The 8,437-nt window shown below is 33.6% G+C and overlaps 1 long non-coding RNA gene and 1 pseudogene across 1 annotated transcript; both read left to right on the top strand.

Annotated features, from left to right (window-relative positions):
- The first annotated feature begins 827 nt into the window (after positions 1-827).
- Positions 828-7,390, top strand: LOC124457045 (annotated as a pseudogene).
- Positions 4,710-5,985, top strand: LOC124457532. Its single transcript, XR_006952648.1, has 3 exons — positions 4,710-4,729; positions 5,549-5,599; positions 5,964-5,985. It is a non-coding gene; the product is annotated as an uncharacterized LOC124457532 (long non-coding RNA).
- Positions 7,391-8,437: the final 1,047 nt, after the last annotated feature.

Raw genomic sequence — 8,437 nt, forward strand, 5'->3', positions numbered from 1 at the left:
ATATATTAATCTCTAACACTTGTTTGAATATGCACATGAAATATAGACTTGACGAGATCTGAACTGTACCGTCGGGAGTCCGCCGCCTACCCAAGTTGAGCTACCAAGCCTGACAGGGATTTGAGACGAGTCATGTCTTTTTAAATCTCTGCATGGACGAGATTCTCGCTGATATAATGTTTACTGGATGGCATTGTTTTGTTCTTTATTCCAGCCACCATCAGAGAATATATATAATTTATTCATCCTGAACACGGTTTTTAATATGCACATGAAAACATGTGACTTGGACGAGATGAACTCGCACCTTGGATACTAGTCCGCCGCTCTTACCTGTTGATCTACCAAGCCCACAGAGGGATTGGAGACGGATTTGGATTAATATATTATATATATACTCTGATGATTGCTTTGGAATAAAGTCGAAACACAGTGCCATCCAGTAAACTGCTATAGTGGCGAGAATCTCGTCCATACGGAGTTTAAAGAGATTGACTCTGTCTCCAATTCCTGTGGGCTTGGTAGCTCAACAGATAGAATGGCGGACTAGTATCCCGAAGGTGTGAGCTCAAATCTCGTCCAAGTCACATAATTCATGTGCATATTAAAACCGTGTGTTTGGATTAATATATTATGTATATACCATGCCCTTCTTAATATGTTGATTACTTGTAATAGAAATAGCAGCGCTCTTTTGTTTGTAAACTTTGTTATTCTCTGTTTGTCATTTTGTAACTCCTTGAAGTGACATATGTTTTCACTCTCGTCCCTCATATATTCTTTCAGTGAATTGTTCAGAGGGATCTCTAGACTACGCACATCTAGAAATGATAATTTCATCAATTTCTAGACGCTATTCGCCCTGGTGGTATGGTGACAAGGATGTAAAATTTTGGGAATTTGATTTGATTACGGATGATGACCATTCAACTACTGTATGTTAAATAGTTTCATGTAAAGCAACGTTTGCACTCAACGTGATTTTTCACACGTGATCTTCTAAGACGAAATGTCCATTGTCTGTCGGAGCAAAACAACTTCATGTACCAATTCTGTTAAAGCTTGTCTTTGTAATGTTTTTCTCTTGTTTTTCTTGTGCATTTCATGATGTTTGTAAAGAAAAAAGTGGTTAAATGACCGTCCGCTTTTGTTTGTTCAATCTCAGCTTAACATTTTCTAATTGTATGATTCAATATTTTCTAATTGGTTTATTTTTTCGTTGTACAATTGGGTGATTCATTTGTATTATTTTGTTTAGTCAACGATTAAGTATTTGTCATGCATGAACATTAAAGATGAATGATGACGTAATGTGTGTAAAGTTCAGGTTAGTTGTTGATATATTCGTTACTGTGGGAGGGTTTATGTACTTATGATCTTTCGTTTAATCACGTGCCAACCTTCTTTGCAGTCCAAACCAAAAGTTTATGCCGTGGCTTTGCTTGATTTTACAATGAAAATTTTCTTCACTGATACATTGAAGGTAAGTTTTAAATATTTTGTACGTAGTTGATGATATTGGATAGCAGTTGATGGTATTAGATAGCAGTTGATGATCCTGGATAGCAGTTGGATGTTGATAGCAGTTGTTAGAATATTTTCATTTGTTGCTGTAGATCACTTTAAAGATGACTCCTTGTACGAAATTCTCCCATTTGTTTTTCTATGAATCACGATAAAATGCACTTTGAGTTAGAACTGTTTCCTTCCTAAAAAATTCACTAAAAATCCACTCTTGTAAAAAGAAGGAGATATTTTTGACTTTAAGCTAGTTACGTAACATTGGATTAATTTATACTTTCCATCAACGTTATAATTTGATTTACAGAAGTCTCAAAAATTTAACTGAATAAACATTTTCCTGTCCATTGATCCTAATTACTTTTGTATTCATTCTTTAAATGTGGTTACTTTTCCCGCGTCGTTATTTAGTTCTTCCTATCCCTCTATGGTCATAAATTACCTGTTGTTACCATGGATATATAAACGGTACGTTTTATTCATATGACGTCTGTTTCAAAGTATCCACGTTTGACTGTCGTATGCAAGCGTGTATTGTGTTTACAAGAAGAATCCTTAGCTTACGTCATGGGCGCATACATTTTGTATACGTCACATCCGTTTTAGTTGTCGCATAAATTATACTGTTTTTTCAAGCTCACAGGAACGGCTTTCATCTTTGTTTTGATATCATGTTTTATAATATGTTTTTTATTTTTGGTTGAAAGAACTTTACGACATAAAATAGAAGAAAAATACGTATACACAAAAGATACATTACCAAGCTGTAAATAAGTCATTTCGCAATAGCTTTTCGAATTAGATATTTTCGAATTAAACATACAAAGTGAGTCAATTTTATATTATATAAATATATTAATAATTTATATGACAGTTCAAAAGAATGTAAATTTTGCTGGTAAGCTTTTCTTCATGTTGCTTTAAACCCAAACGAGGAAGTTTGGTTTGTGACGTAAACTAAGGAATTATCAAATGAGCGATGGTTATGGGAATGTAATGAAAATTGATTTGAAACTTTGAAAAAGACGTACATAATGTCAACTACGTATGACCGTGTAAATTTTTATCAATCCTCTGTTGTGAAAGTGTAGAGCGTGTAGTGTCCATCTCTTGACCACTTTGTATTAGTGAACGCTTTTCAATGGCGTCGTTTTTATTTTTTGAAACTTTTCTCTGTCTTTGATTCGTATTTTGTCATCCTTGATTCATTTTTACAGGATAACGTTCTCCTCGTTTCTGGTGGCGTTGACAAGAACATTAAGATTTGGGGTTTGATTTTGGTGATTGTCGAAAATCAATATTCGCCCATGATGACAGGTACGTACAATGTAATTTTAAATGACAGATACGCAATTTTATGACAGTAATATATGATAGCCTGAAACAGTCGATTATATCCCTACTATACACTCGTATCCTATGTACATCTTCATTATACCCTATTAAACCCTCTTACCCTGGTTACATCATTGTTTCGTCATCACCATACCTCGTACGTCTATAACATACTAGTAAGCCACGTCCTCAATTGTTTTATACGTAGATTTGCTGCATATTTTTTTTACCCGCATGTTATCAACATTACACCCCACAATACCTACATGTACTTTCATTGTATACTTTATATTCTCATGTTATCAACATTATACCTAGTAATACCTACATGTACTTTCATTGTGTATCTTACATTCTACATGTATTTCCTTCAACATTATACCTTTAGTAATACCTACATGTACTTTCATTGTATACTGTATATTCTCATGTTATCAACATTATTCCTAGTAATACCTACATGTACTTTCATTGTATATTTTATATTCTCATGTTAACAATATTACACCTAGTAATACCTACATGTATTTTCATTGTATACCTTATATTCTCATGTTATCAACATTACACTTTAGTAATACTTACATGTATATTCGTTAATATATTGTAATAGCTTTAATCTTCTTTAGTGTCATGGGTTTGCAGTTCGTGCCGAAAACTCATTATTTCTTCAGTGCAAGTAAAGATAAAACGATAAAATATTGGGATGGACAGATTTCTTCATGTTACGACCTTAGAAGGTCATCATTCAGAAATATGGAGTCTTGCAATCAGCCATGACGGCGAGTTTGTTGTAAGTGCAAGTATGGAAGGTTTTAGATAATTTTAAACATAAGTTGTTTGATATGAATGAAAGAATAAATGAAAAACGTTATTATCAATAAGAGTACCATTTACTCAAAGATCAACACTTATTCTTAACACTCCAGTTCCACATGCATTTTATTTTATCTTATAGATCAGTGGGTCACATGATAAATCATTAAGACTTTGGGAACGAACGGACGAACCGTTGTTTGTCGAAGAGGAGAGAGAAATGGTACTATACATAGATCTGTTGCTGAGAGCTAAAAAATATGCATATAGTACCTGTACTTTCAATGTTTATTTTAATTTTTCTATTGAGGAGAGGGAAGCAGCTTACGAAGAAAGCGCCGTAACAGGAGTTGAAACAATTGTAAGATTCTTTTTACTATGTAACATGAGATATATATGTTCCATCTTGAGCCCAACTACTCTGTATTTGTTATATACTTTCACTATGGAAAAATCTTGTGGAAGTTGCATTTATTGCACTAAATAAATTCATTTATTTAAACCATGATGTTGTTTAGATTCCAGGTGAACAAGACACAGAAGCTGTTAAAGCTGGCAAGAAAACTATCGAGACGATCAAAGGAGTTAGTTTTGTTGTTGTATTAGCATTGCAAGTAAATTTTATTGGTTTTGTGCCCAGTCCCCCCTATAGTACCTGAAAGATACCTCAAAATCATACAGATATATCGAAAACTGTAGTACACCAAAGACATGTGAAGACTGTGCATATATGAGGCCAAATGTTTAAGCTACATTCAGATGGAGTACTTGGAGGATATTATAGTAGAATACAGATACTTGCAAGATAATACAGTTTGATTGTGATACTTGGAGGATATTATAGTAGAATATAGATACTTGGAAGATAATACAGTATGATTGGGATACTTGGAGGATATTAGTATAATATATATATACGCCTGGAGATTACTATGTTGATGTTTGTTCTCTTATCTCTTCATTAGGCTGAAAGAATCATGGAGGCCATTGAATTGTATAAGGAAGAAAGACAGAAAGAACTTGAACATAAAGCGAGTCAAGGACAAAAGACAAAACGGTAGGTTTGTTATTTTGCTCTGCACATCTACAAAATGTTTATGTTATATGTATGGACAATCTTAAATCTTAAATGAAAGGTTTGTTATTTCTTGCTCTGCACATCTACAAAATGTTTATGTTTTACGTATAGACAATCTTAAATCTTAAATGAAAGTTTTGTTATTTCTTTCTCTGCACATCTACAAAATGTTTATGTTATACGTATAGACAATCTTAAATCTTAAATGAACAATCTTAAATAACCATGACCGGCAACATAACAAAACTTTCCGAGACGAAACACCCTAATTGGGGCAACGCCCTACACTGTTATTAAACCCTACGTGTGAAACCACCGCCAATATTTTCTTACTCTCTAATTTGACCACGCCCTGCATCGTTATTTTACTCTACCCATGAAACCACCAGTAATATTTTCTTACTTCTAATTGGGGCAACGCCCTACACTGTTATTTAACCCTACCTGTGAAACCACCGCCAATATTTTCATACTGTTTAATTGGGACCACGCCCTGCATCGTTATTTAACCCTACCCATGAAACCACCAATAATATTTTCTTTCTCTCTAATTGGGACAATGCACTACACTGTTATTAAACTCTTCTACCAATGAAACCACCATTATTTTCATACTGTCTAATTGGGACCACGCTCTGCACTGACCTACCCATGAAACTACCACCAATATTTCCACACTCTCTAATTGGAACCACGCCCTTCGCCCTTCACTATTGTCTGATTTATATAGAAAATCCCAGTTTCGTTTTTTACACAAGTTCTTTTTGCTCTCCCATACATTTTCTTTCCTTTGAACAGCTTTCAAAGCGCGCCATTCATCCCATTCTTGCTGCCTTTGGTAATGTCAGTGTAAGTTTATTATATCTTCAATGTTTCTATTTGAGAATCACATGAAGACCACGTGATACAAGGTGAAAGCCACGTGCATGTTGAGCATGATTAATGTAAATATTAATGTAATGGTAAGATTGCAAGATTTACATACGTACGTACGTAGATAAGGTAAAAATGGATGAGATGGCTTTACATTTATAACAACTCTAGAAAGTTAAATGTAAAATACACAGGATTTGTAATAATGAAATAAAATATCTTGACCACGAAGATGGAGGCCATAAATATTGTTGTTCTACGATTGAATGCCTGTCTATGTCAACCTCCTTTTCCCGGACCATATACTTACGACGTTTGTAAAATATTTTTCTTCTCACAGCCTGTACAGTATGTACTTCTAGTGGTGAAAAAGTAAAGTCAAGGTAAGGTTGAAGTATTATAAAGAGCAGCAAATTATCCCGTGAAGAATCGTTGTTTGTACTAAAAGTTAATTTAGAGCATTTTAAACGTAAAGTATGGCAAAGTGTCTCGTTGGAGTTACTAAAGGAATTAAATATTAAGTGTTATTAGAATACAGTAGAGGTATCTTATGAAGCAAGTGCTTTCTACAAAACATTTAAATTATTTAATTTCAGTGAACTTGAAGAATCATTGCTTGTTTTACCGTTTGACTATGTTATTGATGTACTGAAATTTCTTCTTGAGTAGATTAAGGTAAAGTGAAATGTATTTTGACTCCGGTGTCATTAGTTCACATGGTACAGGTTTTCAAATTTTGCTAATCCCAGATGTACGTGATTGTTTAGAATGGTTGGGAAACAGAGTTAAGTTGTCGATGTTTGTTCTTTCTGCTGCGGTAAGATTAAGACGTAATTTTGTTTTTGGTTTCGATCGATATTTTTCAATACGTCTGTCTTTAAATCATTCCCTAAGAATTTCATCACGTTCCTTCAGTATTGCTGAATATATGATACAATTGGTGAGATACCTATGTACAATGCTGGATATTTTTCATTTTTTCATATTTTGTTACGATAGAATACATCACAACAAGATCATATCCATCCTGAACTACTGCCAGTAATAGACTCTATCAGATCACATTGTCGTAGCCGAGTTCGCGAAATGAAGGTAGGAAGTTGTACGTTTATGAAAACGCAAGTATCGCCAAATTTCTCCCGTAATTTTACCATGCGCTACACGACCGTTAATTTATTCGTGGTAAATTTTGTCGACACTTTAATGACTGTAAACTAAACATGAAAAAGTCGTCAATTTGATTGGTTAAGAGCAATTAAGGCTTTCTTTCACAATACAGTGCCAATCTTAATACTGAGTTTGGCTTTGTATTAAAAGATTCATAGAATATTCTTTTGTGTATTAACAACAGAAAAAGTATGTATTTAGAAACAAAATATTCAAGAGTATGAAGATTTCATTTTTCTCTAGTTTTTAATTTTTGCTAAATTAATCGTCTTGAGTTTTTGAATTGTGTACTTCAAACTGCCACAGATGACTTTTGCAATTATATGAACTGAATAAATTTTCTTGAATTTTACATCGACGCCGATAAAACTATTGCACACTTGTAATGATTGCTTTATCTTTAGGATACTGTTGGATTCAATTTGGCGGGACTACAGTTTATTCAAAGACAGCTTGAGAATCGTGACGTCACATTCTTTGGCGAAACACGCGAGAGACTGGGACAAATACGAAAAAGAAGAAGACGATTGTGAGGAAATTTCGATGAAGGTTATTTTGTTGTTGATACTTTGACAATTAAAACGATTGTCTTCAAAAGTACACAATGGCTGCGGTTGATTTCTGTCTATAGCCATCTTCGAAGATCCCTAACCCAAACTGTACCCCTAGAGGGACAAGGAAAATCCCGTGTGCCCTTTAAATTACAATTTTCGTGATCAGCAGACGTTTAAATTTTGCATGATTCAGCAGTTATTGATACTGGATCAGGCTTAAAAGCTAAAGAAAGAATTTCGATCTTGGTATTTTAATAACTAAATAATGGGCTAGCCAGACAAGGACAATCGGAGTCTTTTACTTCTATGACATTGAAATACATTTTTTGCGTCTAATCCTAGCTCCCAGCTACATAAATAATCTTACTGCAAACTGATTTCAGAAAAGTTAAATTTAAATGAAAGTGAGATCATCAAATTCAACATCACAACTATCGGTGAATACCTCCATCGAATGAAAATATAGAATTAAAATAAGTTATTACATTACGTAGGGGAGTAATTCCAACTATAAACAAGAAGAAATAATGAATCGATTAACAATTATCAAGCAATTCACCCATCTACAAAACATATAAACAAAAAATGTATTTTATGAGTTACCAAAATGAATACAGAAAAACTGCATCCTCATATGACAAAAGTCTGGTCATTTCAGCATTCAACAAAGGGATGTAAAATTGTCATGGTTCTTCTAAGATATGGATTTATTTTCATGAAAATGACCCAACAAACACTTCACTCATTTTAAGGAGCTTACAACTTCAGACTAGATAGATTGCAAACGTACTAATCTCATATACACTGTAAAAGTTCCATACAAGTTTCTTAGCTAACAAAAAAAACTGTTCCAGTAACTAAATGACTATTGAAAACTTGAAAATACAAATGTTTGTATTGAATATTATCAAGAATATATTTAAACTTTTTTATATACAACTGTTGTTGTTAGGACTTTAGTGTAAATTTTTTCTTTAATTCACGGACTCCAAAATCTTGTAGAAATGTAGAGAGATTACCAGGAACACGTAGATACCAAAGATAGATAATCCACGATAGATTTAAGAGCTAAAATTTTCGAACGAAGATGAGC

This window comes from Xenia sp. Carnegie-2017, unplaced genomic scaffold, assembly GCF_021976095.1.
Source record: "Xenia sp. Carnegie-2017 unplaced genomic scaffold, XeniaSp_v1 HiC_scaffold_6, whole genome shotgun sequence".
NCBI lineage: Eukaryota > Metazoa > Cnidaria > Anthozoa > Malacalcyonacea > Xeniidae > Xenia > Xenia sp. Carnegie-2017.